Source organism: Caretta caretta, chromosome 2 (assembly GCF_965140235.1).
Source record: "Caretta caretta isolate rCarCar2 chromosome 2, rCarCar1.hap1, whole genome shotgun sequence".
Classification (NCBI taxonomy): Eukaryota; Metazoa; Chordata; order Testudines; family Cheloniidae; genus Caretta; species Caretta caretta.
Window position 1 is genome coordinate 114,836,948 of NC_134207.1, and position 14,256 is coordinate 114,851,203.

The 14,256-nt window shown below is 45.2% G+C and overlaps 1 long non-coding RNA gene across 1 annotated transcript in view; it reads right to left on the reverse strand.

Moving 5' to 3' along the window:
* Positions 1–6,991: 6,991 nt before the first annotated feature.
* Positions 6,992–14,256, reverse strand: part of LOC142071077 (uncharacterized) — a 91,227-nt gene continuing 83,962 nt past the window's right edge. Inside the window, exon 3 of the long non-coding RNA XR_012667030.1 lies at positions 6,992–7,071. This is a non-coding gene — a long non-coding RNA (uncharacterized LOC142071077). The remainder of the gene's footprint in view (positions 7,072–14,256) is intronic.

Sequence of the window (14,256 nt, forward strand, 5' to 3'; positions counted from 1 at the left end):
GGTAGTCATCCCCCTATTTGTGTGATGAATGAATAAAGAATGTATGAATGTGAAGCAACAATGATTTTATTGCCTCTGCAAGCAATGATTAAAGGAAGGAGGAGAGGGTGGTTAGCTTGCAGGAAAGTAGAGTGAACCAAGGGGCGGGGGGTTTCATCAAGGAGAAACAAAGAGAACTTTCACTCCGTAGCCTGGCCAGTCATGAAACTTGTTTTCAAAGCTTCTCTGATGCGTACCGCGCCCTCCTGTGCTCTTCTAACCGCCCTGGTGTCTGGCTGCATGTAACCAGCAGCCAGGCGATTTGCCTCAACCTCCCACCCCTCCATAAACGTCTCCCCCTTACTCTCACAGATATTATGGAGCACACAGCAAGCAGTAATAACAGTGGGAATATTGGTTTCGCTGAGCTCTAAGCGAGTCAGTAAACTGCGCCACCGCACCTTTAAACGTTCAAATGCACATTCTACCACCATTCTGCACTTGCTCAGCCTGTAGTTGAACAGCTCCTGACTACTGTCCAGGCTGCCTGTGTACGGCTTCATGAGCCATGGCATGAAGGGGTAGGCTGCGTCCCCAAGAATACATATAGGCATTTCAACGTCCCCAACAGTTATTTTCTGGTCTGGGAATAAAGTCCCTTCCTGTAGCTTTTGAAACAGACCAGAGTTCCTGAAGATGCGAGCGTCATGTACCTTTCCCAGCCATCCCACGTTGATGTTGGTGAAACGTCCCTTGTGATCCACCAGGGCTTGCAGCACTATTGAAAAGTACCCCTTGCGGTTTATGTACTCGCCGGCTTGGTGCTCTGGTGCCAAGATAGGGATATGTGTTCTGTCTATTGTGCCACCACAGTTAGGGAATCCCATTGCAGCAAAGCCATCCACTGTGACCTGCACATTTCCCAAGGTCACTACCCTTGATATCAGCTGATCTTTGATTGCGTGGGCTACTTGCATCACAGCAGCCCCAACAGTAGACTTGCCCACTCCAAATTGACTCCCAACTGACCGGTAGCTGTCTGGCGTTGCAAGCTTCCACAGGGCTATCGCCACTCGCTTCTCAACTGTGAGGGCTGCTCTCATCTTGGTATTTATGCGCTTCAGGGCAGGGGAAAGCAAGTCACAAAGTTCCAAGAAAGTGCCCTTACGCATGCGAAAGTTTTGCAGCCACTGGGAATCGTCCCAGACCTGCAACACTGTGCGGTCCCACCAGTCTGTGCTTGTTTCCCGAGCCCAGAATCGGCGTTCCACAGCATGAACCTGCCCCATTAGCACCATGATGCATGCATTGGCAGGGCCCATGCTTTCAGAGAAATCTATGTCCATGTCCTGATCACTCACGTGACCGCGCTGACGTCGCCTCCTCGCCCGGTATCGCTCTGCCAGGTTCTGGTGCTGCATATACTGCTGGATAATGCGTGTAGTGTTTAATTGCCAAAGTGAGCTGAGCGGCCTCCATGCTTGCCTTGGTATGGCGTCCGCACAGAAAAAAGGCGCGGAACGATTGTCTGCCGTTGCTCTGATGGAGGGAGGGGCGACTGACGACATGGCTTACAGGGTTGGCTTCAGGGAGCTAAAATCAATAAAGGGGGTGGCTTTACATCAAGGAGTATTTCAGGCAGGACTTCACGGAGGGTTCCAATAAGAAATGGTGCACCTAAGTTATTGTTCTTATTGGAACAAGGAGGTTAGTCTGGCCTCTGATTGATAACATGGCTAGATTTACCTTGCTGCACCTTCTCTGTGAGTGACTGCAGTGTGACCTAGAGGAATGAGTCCCCTAGACGGGGGGGAGAGGGGGAGCAAATGAGTACAAAACAAATCTGGTCTATTTCTTGTTTTGATCCACTCCATCTATCTTTTACATCTTTGGCTGGCAGCAGATGGTGCAGAAGGACTGCATGCCATCCACATCTCATGGCTGCCCGGCAGAAGATGATGCAATAGGACTGCTAGCAATCCGTATCACCTGCCTGCTCCCCATAAGACGGTTCAATAGGACTGACTGCAGGACTAAAGAGAATGACCTGGTCAAGTCACTCCAAATTTAGTCCCTGCGCCCATGTCTGCCCAGGCGCTCCTGGCCGATGTGGCCAGGAGCACCTCGGACATGAAGATGACGGCTACCAGTCATACTGTACCGTCTGCTGCCACAAGGCAAGGGGTTGATGCTGCTGTGTAGCAATGCAGTACCATGTCTGCCAGCACCCAGGAGACATACGGTGACAGTTACCTGAGCGGGCTCCATGCTTGCCGTGGTATGGCGTCTGCACAGGTAACTCAGGAAAAAAGGCGCGAAACGATTGTCTGCCCTTGCTTTCACAGAGGGAGGGAGGGAACGGGGGCCTGACGATATGTACCCAGAACCACCCTCAACAATGTTTTAGCCCCATCAGGCATTGGGATCTCAACCCAGAATTCCAATGGGCAGCGGAGACTGCGGGAACTGTGGGATAGCTACCCACAGTGCAACACTCCGGAAGTCGACGCTTGCCTCGGTACTGTGGAAGCACTCCGCCGAGTTAATGCACTTAATGCACTTAGAGCATTTTCTGTGGGGACACACACACACTCGAATATATAAAACCGATTTCTAAAAAACCGACTTCTATAAATTCGACCTTATTCCGTAGTGTAGACATACCTTTAGACTCCTATTACTGTACCTTAAGCAAAAGGCCACCCTTCTTTCTTTTGTTGTAAGGGAAGCTGACCCCAGTGTTCTCCCTTCCTCCCCACCACTATAGTCACTTTCTCTTTAGTTTCCTCCACCATCTGACCACTCTTGAGTGGTGCACGTACCAGTTAGGTCAACGTACATTCACACCAAGTAGCACTCTTTGTCTGTATCAATAGGGAGCACTTCTTTGACCAGTGTTTCATGTGTTCTGCCTGCAGTACGGTTTGTCTACACGGTGAGGTTTACCTGAATAACTGTACTTGTGTAGTTAGACCAGTACACCACTTGTGGACAAGAAGCTACACCAGAAAAAAAAGCTACACTGGAAAACAGAACTGGAATAAGTGTCCCCATGGGGAGTTATACCAGTATAACTATAGCAATACAGATATACCATAAGTTTCCCCATGTAGACAAGCCCTGTACAAAACTTGCTCAGACAGAACAACGAATACTGAGCAAAGCATGAGCTCCTGGGCAAGACAAGAGAGACAAACTCCTTCCCTTAGGGGAAAGTTTACCACAGAAGAGATGTCGCCCTGCTGCTAAGGGAGGAGGAGGCGTGAATGAGATGATACGCCTCTTCTCCACTCAGTGTGGTAGGGCCGCATGTTACTAGCATGCTCTGATTTTACCCAGGAGGAGGGAGTGGGGCTAGAAGGGAGAATGGGAAATGTAGAGGAATGGGAAACAGATAGAAGAATGAGCTGGTTAAGGTCAGTGGCCATGATTCTGCCATGAGGTAACACATCTCCAAGTGAAACAGCTTTGCAGGATCAGGTCTTATTGTTTGTATTTGGTATTGGATGAATACTTACGTAAAGTATACGGATGAGGTCCAAAGAGTAGATACTTCTGTACATCCCAGAAGACAGCTTACTGTTTAAAGTATGTAATGAAATCACAGTATTTAAGAGATTGTCTCTGTGTGATATACAGTGATTTTAACACATTATAATTTGGAATAGGGCTAAGGAATTGTGCTCAGTCAGCAGATCTTCTCTCTTTGGAAGCCAAAATCAAAAGAAAGTGAAAAGTTGGCTGTTGCCCACAAAAAAAGGAACTTTTTCTTCCATAAGAACTGCTACTTCTGTGGAACTGCTTTACATCCAGACAGACAGAAGAAGCCCTCGCCAAGCCATCAGTTTTCCTCATTTGCTGGGAAAAGAGAAATCAGACTGCAGTGTGCATGACTTTTACTAGTGGTTTGGCTGCTGGCTGAAAGACCCTACATATTACCCAATACATTTGTTGTAAGTTTAGGGTTTTTAAGTATTTCTCTGAATTACTGCAACTACAGATCTTGGAAATTCGTCATTTCTCCCTCTTTTGCGATCGTCTTGTTCTGCAGAAATGTTGCCTAAGACATAAGAGTATTCTTGAAAATTCAAGGGGTCAAAATGTGCATCCTGAATTCTGTGCATGTTATAAATATGGGAGACAGTAGGCATGTAGAAATTAAAGGGACACTACAACACTTTTTAGGTCCTCATAACAGGCCAAGTGAATCACAGTCATTTGTGGAACTGGACTAACTCCAGGGTACAAGTGTTACTGGAATTTTCAAGGTCCACTCAAATCAAATGTACTTTAGGCCTGCTCACAGTCTGAGTATTAAATTAGGAGTTCAAAGGCTTCCTCCAGACTGATTTCTAACAGATAGAGTAACAAAGGTCAGCTCTGTGCAACCAAAGTTTGCATCTGATAATCAAGGGCTTTTTTTTCAGCCACAATTTCCACCTTTCTGTAAAGAGGAACTGGCCCAAATTCAAGCTAACCTAAATATCTACCAGCCCATCCTTCTTGTACCACGCTGGGGGAATTACCTAAAGCACCGTCCATTCCTGGTCCCAGTCCCAGACAGGTTTCCTGACAATCCCTATATGATAGCTTGCAACTGAAGTCTGCTCCCCACCTCCCACTCAGGGAGTGAATGTTAACCCTCTAGACAAGGATCTATATATCACATCACAGCTCTCAAAATACCTTAATTAATGGAAGTTAAATTCCATGCATCACACGAATGGGTAACAATAGGACCTCAGCAATGTTATGTTTGGGTTGCTGAAGACCCAAACAAAGCTTAAAAAAAACCCCAACCTACTAAAGGGATGTTGTCAGTGTGATGCTGGCATACCAGATGCCAGGTCATGCCCCCATGCCTCAGTTGAATACTGACAAATACATAGCTGGAATCAATCTAGCTCACCTGTGTGTTGGTATTATTAAAAGAGGTATTAGAATTTCAAGAATGTGTTTTGTGTTTGGACTTTATTGGATGCTTGTAAATTGGTGCCTCCATGAATCTCAATTTTAACATCTGCATCCCATGTTATAAATAATATTTGAGCATTTGTATTGTAAACCTCTGTAACCGTGTAAATCACCAGACAGGAGAGAGACATTACCTTGTGTGAAATACTGGTCTGCATCTGAAGGTGTATATCCTGCCCAATAGGGATGACCCGTGGACACCAGACAGACTAGTGTGGAGCATTAAAGAGGACAAAAGCCTTAGTTGTTTATTCTTCCTTCCCCAATGGAGATGAGTCATACAAGTGAAATTCCTCTCCTCAGCAGAGTTTGCAGCTCAGAGCATAAGGGGCTTGGGGGAAGGGAATAAAAACCCCTAATACAAAGGAACTGTATCTCTATGCTTGGATTCTGAGGGGCAAGGTTTTCTAGGAATAAGCAAGAGAACCCCAGTGCTTAGCCTGGGTTAGCCCTAAAGGACATATAGAGCTTGCTTATTAAAGAAGCTTCTATTTAGGGTGACCAGATAGCAACTGTGAAAAAAAGGGACAGAGGGTGGGGGGTAATAGGCACCTATATAAGAAAAAGTCCCAAAAAACAGGACTGTCCTGATAAAAATGGGACAGTTGGTCACCCTATTTCTATTACCTTTTGAAACATAAGATTATAACTCATTTGTGTGTTTAGGTTCATTTGCTTTAACCTTGTAAATAACTCCTTTGTTTTCTTTTCCTGTACCATAAATCTTTAGATGGTTTATTATAGAATTGGCTACAAGCATTGTCTTTGGTGTGAGATTTAATGTGCAATTGACCTGGGGTAAACGACTGGTGCTTTGGGACTGACCTGAATATTACTATGATCCTTGGTGTAAGGAATCATCAGTCATGCAGTTATACTCACCTGGTTGGCAAAACAGACTGGAGTACCCAAAGGGACTGTCTGAGACTCCATGTTATGTTTGATACAGTAATTGGTTGATGAAATCCAAGTAGAGGACTCTCAGCCAATTTGGGGTGTATACCCTAGTTCTTAACAGTCTGCCCAGAGGCTGGTACTCATGCTCTTGAGCCACTGCAAGACAGCTTGACAATCAGCTCAAAAGTTAGATTATAAACTCTTCAGCACAGAGAGAATCCCTTAATTGAATTGGCTCGTTAGCACTGACCCCCCACTTGGTAAGACAACTCCCATCTTTTCAGATACTGTGTATTTATACCTCCCTACTGTATGTTCCACTCCATGCATTTGATGAAGTGAGTTTTAGCCAATGAAAGGTTATGCCCAAATAAATTTGTTAGTCTGTAAGATGCCACAAGGGACTCCTTGTTGGTATTGCTGGTACAGACTAAGCACGGCTACCACTCTGAAACCTGATATTTATATGTTTTGTACAGTGCCAGTCAGGTCCTTGCTTTAGGTTCTACTGCAATACAATGCTAATAAATAATACGTTACAAATATCATCTTAGCTATTAAAACTGAAATAATTTGTCAAGTCCAGTTTACTTTTCACTATTTGTGCTCTTTACCCTATGTATTTCTCTCAGCTTGTGCAATGAAAACAGAGTTGTTGGTTTCACTTTGGTTCGCAGTCATTTTCTAGCTAATTACACTTGTGAGTTCTCAAGAACTAACATAAAATTATAATGTTTGCGCTGAAAATAGCTTTTGGAATGTTTCTTTGGTTAAAGAAAACTTTCTATTGGCCACGTGTGAATATAATAATAAAACCCCACCGAGTAAAGTAAGGGATAAAATACCAAGGCTTTTCAGATTTGCATGGATAAATTAGCCTCCTGCAAAACAGCCTTGCCCTTCAACATGCCTATAAGGAACTATGTGCTGTTAGTTGAGAAAAAAACATAAAGCGTGTGAGCACTGGCAGTGTTATTAAAACTCATACCTCAGACAGAAGTGAGATCCATTTGAATTTATTCCCCTGCATCAGTAGCAGTTTTGTGGGCAATCCCAGTACAGCTCAAATTGGCAGGTTGGTAACATCATGGAGAAGAGATTTTTCCCTCTTTGATCATCTGCAACACTGTGTTTTAATAACCTTTTGTTTCAGAGTGACAAAGTGCTCGTGTCCATTTAGAAATATTTGGAACAAGGAAATCCTGGAAGTGAAAAGAAGACCTACAATAGAAAGGACACAAATTAGCCAATATACCAAAATGCTGGATTTCCCATAGAGATTGTTATCTTCAAGACACAGAGCCCCTGTGTTCCTAGGATTAACATGCTGTAGGTGGAACATTAGAAACATTGGATAATGGTAAGTTTCATTTTCAATGAAGTTAAAATTCATTTTAATTCAAGTTAAGCATTTTTTTTTTAAATTAAGCTCAGCAAGGAAATACTTTGTCCTCTTAAACAATGCAAACCAAACACCCACCTCATTTAGAATTCTGACTGCTCATTGTTAGGGTTTATCGCAACCAGTCATACTTAGGTTTAGGGCTGTTGAGAATCAGTAGTTCTGTTTTGCCTTGAATACTGCCCAGAACTGTAAGCCATTATTGTAGCTATCTCCTTAGTGAACACGTTACCAAGATTTCCTCATGCATATAAAACAATAAAACACATTGTTTTGGTAAGTGGGTCAATAAGCTTGTAACAGCTAATTTAAGTATGATTTGATAATTGGCATTTTCTGTCTGTAACATAACTTTTGAAGAATGCATCCAATCAATTCCAAGATTTCAGGAAATTGTTCTAGGCATCAATGGGAAGAAACCTAGTTGATTTTGGCGACAACTGGAATCTTGGAAAAGCCTGATTTACACACAGTGCTCATTTGGAGCACCCTGCTGTTGCCTGAGTGGTAGCATTGTGACGTCAGAGGTAACTCTCCACACCCTTCCGTTAGCTCATTTCCATACTTCAATCCCATTAGCTGCAGTGAGTCAGCAAATGAAACTGCAGGTCAAGACAGAGGTGCTTTGACAGAGCTGTGTGTGCATGTGGGGGGATGTGGGATTCAGGACTGGAATAGCACGGGTTATACTGACTGAGTAGGAGTGAGGCTGGAGGTCTGCACTGTGATTCCCTCCAAACTTTGCCTGGGTCAGGAAAAAATCATTTACCTTTGCCTCGCCATCCCCGAAACCCCTAGGGGACCAGTAGCATGCCAAATGCACGGCAACTCATAGGTAAGCAGTGTAGGTGCTTCAGCAGCTATACTTTGTAAGTGCTAACCCTGGTAGGTCCCAATGAACACTCAGGCACATGGCTATGTGAAAGGCTCTTTTACTAGGACTGGCAAGAAAGGGGAAAGTTTGCAAATACCCTAGGTACAGAGACTTGAATAGTTACAATTCAAAGTGAGCAATGGTGGTTCCTGTGTGGGCCCCTGGGGGCAGTCCAATCAAAAAATCAGGGCTCTTCAGGCTTAGTGCCTGAGGTGTCCTCTCCAGTCTCTATTCTATGCATATACATGCTTGCAGGTTTCCAGGACAGATTCAGTTAGTGTCTGTCATTGGGGCCCCTCTGCACTGGCTCACTGCCCACCCCAGAAGTTTCACATACAGACCTACAACCAGCTGTAGTGTCCGACAGTCACAGTCTGTTCCATACACAGCTCTGCATCCATTCCTGCCTCCAGCTTCTCTCCAGCTCCCTGCTTGCCTCCTGGCCACTGTTTCAGCTTCCTTGTGTAAGTGGGGGAATAGTCCTGCTATTGTGGGGAACTTTCCTGGCTTCTGCACTACCCCGGTGAAGTGGGCTAGCGAAAGGATCTGAGTCCTCGCTCCCACTTCCTTTACCCAGTGGCCTCCCTGCCCTTGAGGACTCCCCTTCCACTCTCCTGTCTGGCAGAGTCCTCGTAAACCCAACAAGACTCCCAGCCCTGCTGTGGTCATCTAGGACAGGGGCTAGGGTGTCCCCACTCCGGAGTACTCTCTCTGCACTGGGCACTTCTCTGACCTGGGCACTTCTCTGACCCACTGACCATTACATACAATTTAAAGCAAATGCAAGTTATTTAATCAACAATTAATTTTAACAAGAATAAGGAAAAATGGGAAAGGTTAAAGGAAACACATCAACCCGCTCTGTGGCAGGGAACATCACAAACAGTGTCTCTGGAATGCTAGGGCAGTTCACAGTCTGTTCCTTGTAAGTCCCAGGCCTTCTTCTCAGGCCCTGGCTTTGCTGCAGGGATGCTGTGGTTGGACACTTGCTCTGGTAGTGGCCACACACTCTCAGTGGTAGGACCCTTCTTCCCAGTGTCACCCCCGCGCTGTCGGGGTTACGATCCAAGCCTGGCCTGCAGAGACTCTTGGCTGAGGCGTATCCCTGTGCTGGGCCCGCTGCCCAGGGTCCCCCTCACTGTCCCCAGCTGCTCACCGCACCCAGCTCCGGACTGCTCCAGCCCCAGCTCCACCACTCTGTCTCTGCACTGCTGCTCTGCCTCTCTGCCTCCAGCTCCCTGGGCTGCTTCTTTGGCCCCTCTGGTTGCTACAGCTCCGCTCCCAGGACAGGGCCTGCTCTCTCTGGGCTGCTTTTCTGGTCCCTCTGGATCTGGAACAGCTCTGCTCCCCAGCTTAGCTTGGGCCCCTGCTTTCTCCTTAGCTCGGCCCCACTCCATCTGTCCCAGGCAAATCCAGGGCATGTGGAGGACAGGACCTCCCTGGCCTCCTGACTCCCTGATTAGCCTTCTCGCCCTGTCATTCAGGCTGACCTGGAGCATTGGCCTCTCTCAGTTGTTCCTGGGGACTGTCAGTCTCAGGGTCTTGATTTCCCATAGACCCTTTCCTTTTTAGTACTGGCAGCTAGCCAACCAAAACACCCCACTGGTTAGTAAGGGGGCAACAGTCCCCTTACACTTGCAGCTCTTTGCTGCCAGGCAGCCACCACTCCCAAACAGAGGCCAGCCACTTCCTGGTTAAAGAGCCTTTTCCCTCACTTGGCCAGGGAAAGGGAAGTGCAGGGGGGAGGGAGCTGTATACCCCTGCTTTGCAGATCTATCACAAGTTCTACAACTGGGGAAAGATGACCTAGAAAGGCATCAAGGTTTGGGGAGGGAGAACAGAAAATATTAAACAGCAGCCTGGGATGTGGGGGAGTAAAAGGCAGCATGGAGGGTGCAAACCTGGGGTGGGGGTGGGGACAGAGGAGGGGATTGAGGCAGCAGAAACTCACTTCAATGGATCTTATTTTCCTTTGTCTCTCATTGGCTGGGGGGAGGGGGAATTCTCTCAGGGCTGTAAAGCACTTGGAAATCCTCAGATGGGAGGTGCTCTATGAGGGCAGGGCATTTGGGGTCAGGGATAAAGACTGCATTCCTCCCCTCTCACCACCTGCTAGTCTGGCCTACATAAGGAATGAAGTGCATAACCCTCAAGTAAATTAGCTGACACTCCTATGCTACATGTGCTTCCTTAAATAAGTCATTACTGCTTCCCCAGCCAGAAAATACCACCCATTTCTCAGTATTCTGAAGTCTTCTTTTCTTATGTGTTCTGGTTTACAAGTGTTTGGAAATGGAGTCATTGATTAAGTTACAGTCCCACACTCCTGCCTTAAGTAAAACTCCTACTAACTTCTATGGGATAAAAATATGATAAAATAGAATAAAATAATAATCTGAATAAGCAGCATATAATCAAGGCCAAATGTCATAATTATGTAACATTTGTCCAAACCAGACCATTTTACTAAATCAGGCGTCATCTCATTCACTATCAGACTCATCCAAGTGATAGAACTAGGCCACCTTTCAGATAATTCAGATTCAGACAAAATTTAATTGTTTCATATTTGGATAACTACCTGCAAATCTGGGAGGAAAAAATGTTCTTATCTAGTGGTATAATTTATAGTGGTGTGTCCATTAAAGGCATTAGGCCTGATTCTGTTCTCACATATGTAAATTGTTTAGGCCAGATCCCATTCTTTCATAGCTAGGGATTATCTTGACATGAGAGAATCCTCAGTTCATGTAGAGTCAGTGTCAGGGGCAGGAAAGGGTATGGCTAGACCACATAGTGATCCTCATTCACACAATAACCCTTGAGGTTGCTCTAACTATTCTATGGTCCAAAACAACCCATGGATGCCTCCAGATTCGGGAGAAGGCCAAAATAATGGACATCACATCGGCTCAGGTCCTTTGTGGAGCATAGCTCAGTTGCATCCAAAGATCTGGCCCATTGAGTTCGGTGGAGTTACTCCTGGATTACACTGACATGAGTAAGATCAAAATCAAGTCCATATAGTTCAAATACACTGTACCCAGAATCGAGATTGACATCTGGCAGAATGTCAGCTCACTTCTACTAAATGGGTCAGGGAGTGACTCTCTTATGTTGTCTCTACCAATGCACATATCACTTTAGAAGAGAGATGTGCTGCAATTTCAGAGTTGTTGATTTGTGCTAGCTTCATACAGACAGAAAGTCCTTTATTTAATAGCAAAAATTAAGTAGGACTTCCTCACCACTTCTTATTATGTGTGCCTTCTTCTACTGCTTTTTGTCTCCTGCAGCACCATTGTCTATACCCAGTCTTCCCATGAACAGGAATAGTAACTGAGCAAAGCTCTAGAACCAAGCGGGAAACCAAATATCCACATGTTTGGGTTGTGTTTCAGTTTGGCTCATTAGAAAGAGAAGCCCAAAGTTGCAAAGATCAGATCTGGGCTCACTCAAATTCCAGAGGAACCAGGGGTCAGATCTGGTGTTCCAGTACAGCCTCACCTCCATTTTTCAAAGAAGCTTATAATCAAGCTCCACTTTAGATGCCATAACAGTTGTGTTTATTTACGTTGATTTCCTCCTCTTTTACTAGCCCCATCGCAAATGAAAGTCAGAGGCCTACAACCCTCTTCTCAGACACCTGTAACCCTGTATAAATAATCACAGAAAATATGCCCTGCATAAGTCATGTCAGTTATACAATTAAAGATATTTTCCTCTGGTGATGTAGTTTTATTGAAGTATAAATCACTACTAAAAAGCAATTTAGTGCAGACAGGAATTTTATTGGGGGATGCAGATCCCCTGGGCTTGTCTGGAAAATGAGAACCATACTCAGAGATGCTGGTGTAAGATTCACAGGGGCTTTACAAAGGCCTGTCTAGACTGAGATTTAACTTTCACATTTAAATCAAGTAAAATAGCACTGCATTGGATCTGATTGCATGGAGCATTCTGTGTTCGATTAAAGAGATTTTATGAAGCCCAGTCACACTGCAGAAATTAAGCTCTCAGAAAAGAGCACTGTTGAATACACAGAAAGTAAACAGGATTTGAAATGCATCAAATGACCTCTGAGTTCAGCAGGGTTTTAACAGCCCTCATTTTTTTCCTTCCAAAACCCAGGAACTTTCCCTTTTTAGATACAGGTGGAGCTGAATGATGTTTTCTGGAGTTTTTGTTTCCTTCCAAGCTCACTTGGTGATTCCAATCCCTGTAGCAAACCCTGTTGCCTACTCTGTCCCCATATCTACTCTAGTGACACCATCAGAGGACCCAACCACATCAGCCACACCATTGGGGTGCATCCACCTACACATCTACTAATGTGATATATACCATCACGTGCCAGCAATGTCCCTCTGCCATGTACATTGGCCAAACCGGACAGTCTCTACGCAAAAGAATAAATGGACACAAATCAGACATCAGAAAAGGTAACATACAAAAGCCAGTAGGAGAACACTTCAATCTCCCTGGACACTTAATAACATATTTAAAAGTAGCCGTCCTTCAACAAAAAAACTTCAAAACAGACTTCAAAGAAAAACTGCAGAGCTACAAATCATTTGCAAACCTAACACCATTAATTTGGGCTTGAACAGGGACTGGGAGTGGCTGGCTCACTACAAAAGCAATTTTCTCTCTTGGTGTTGACACCTCCTCATCTGTTATTGGGAGTGGACCACATCCACCCTGACTGAATTGGCCTTGTCAACATTGGTTCTCCACTTGTAAGGAACTCCCTTCTCTTCATGTGCCAGTATATTTATAGGTTTCAGAGTAGCAGCCGTGTTCGTCTGTATTCGCTAAAAGAAAAGGAGTACTTGTGGCACCTTAGAGACTAACCAATTTATTTGAGCATAAGCTTTCATGAGCTACAGCATCCGATGAAGTGAGCTGTAGCTCACGAAAGCTTATGCTCAAATAAATTGGTTAGTCTCTAAGGTGCCACAAGTACTCCTTTTCTTTTTTCAGTATATTTATGTATCTGTATCTTTCACTCCATGCATCTGAAAAAGTGGGGTTTTTACCCACGAAAGCTTATGCCCAAATAAATCTGTTAGTCTTTAAGGTGTCACTGGACTCCTCTCTGACATGGAGTCTCTCATATTTCTTTCTACCACTTGTTATCCCTTTGTATTAAAATGAGATCAGATTAAAGATCTGTTTATTTAGGGTTAGATTGTGTTCACATGTGTGGGAGGGTGGAGGGAGAAGAATTGAAATGAGCTTTTTGCCCTGGGGGCCCCTGAACAGGGTCCGAGACACAATCCCTGTCTTTGCATTCTTGGCATGCAAGGAATGAGGGAGTTTAGTATGGACATTGGTACTAGATTTCCCAGAGAGAAACGGTTGAAAGAAGGGCATAGCCTGCTTTATTGTGGTGGTCAGCATAGATGGGGAGCGTGCATGCTGCACACTAGTAAAGAGAGGTAATGAAACCTAGGATCCTGCAGCGCTAATGAGGCCATTATATCTGCCTCAGGTCCAAAGCCTCTGAAAGTGTCTGCCAGTGAGTAACAGCAGCCCCTCCTCACTTCCACCTTCCAGCTGGGCACTGGCTTACAGCCACAGCCTCATCCTTCATTTGCAAAAATGAGGATTAGAATTCGCAGTGCTAGAAAATAATATTTTCTCTATATGCCAGTTGTCTGGGAACAGATCCATTCATCTTCGACAAAACCTCAGGACATGGCACATTGGGAAGGTGGCACAGTTTTTCTGCATAGCCCTTATATTTCTGCAGGGTGATATAGAGAACACCAAACCTGTACTTTTTCTTTGTAAGGAAAGACAGAGACCTTGCGGTATTCTGCTAACAATATACTATGCTTTATTTCCCCACTCTCCTGGCTGGCACACACACATCTTCCTGTTAAGGACTCTTGGTACTAGTGTAGTCTACCACGGCGGTTCTCAACCAGAGGTCTGGGGGCCATGACCAGGTTTGGCCGGCATTAGACTCACTAGGGCCCAGGACAGAGAGCCAAAGCCCTGCAGCACAGAACTGCAGCCCAGGACCCTGAGCCCCACCACTCAGAGCTGAAGCCAAAGACTGAGCAACTCAGCTTTGCAGTGCCCTGGGCAGTTGCACTGCTTGCTACCCGTTAATGCTGGCCCT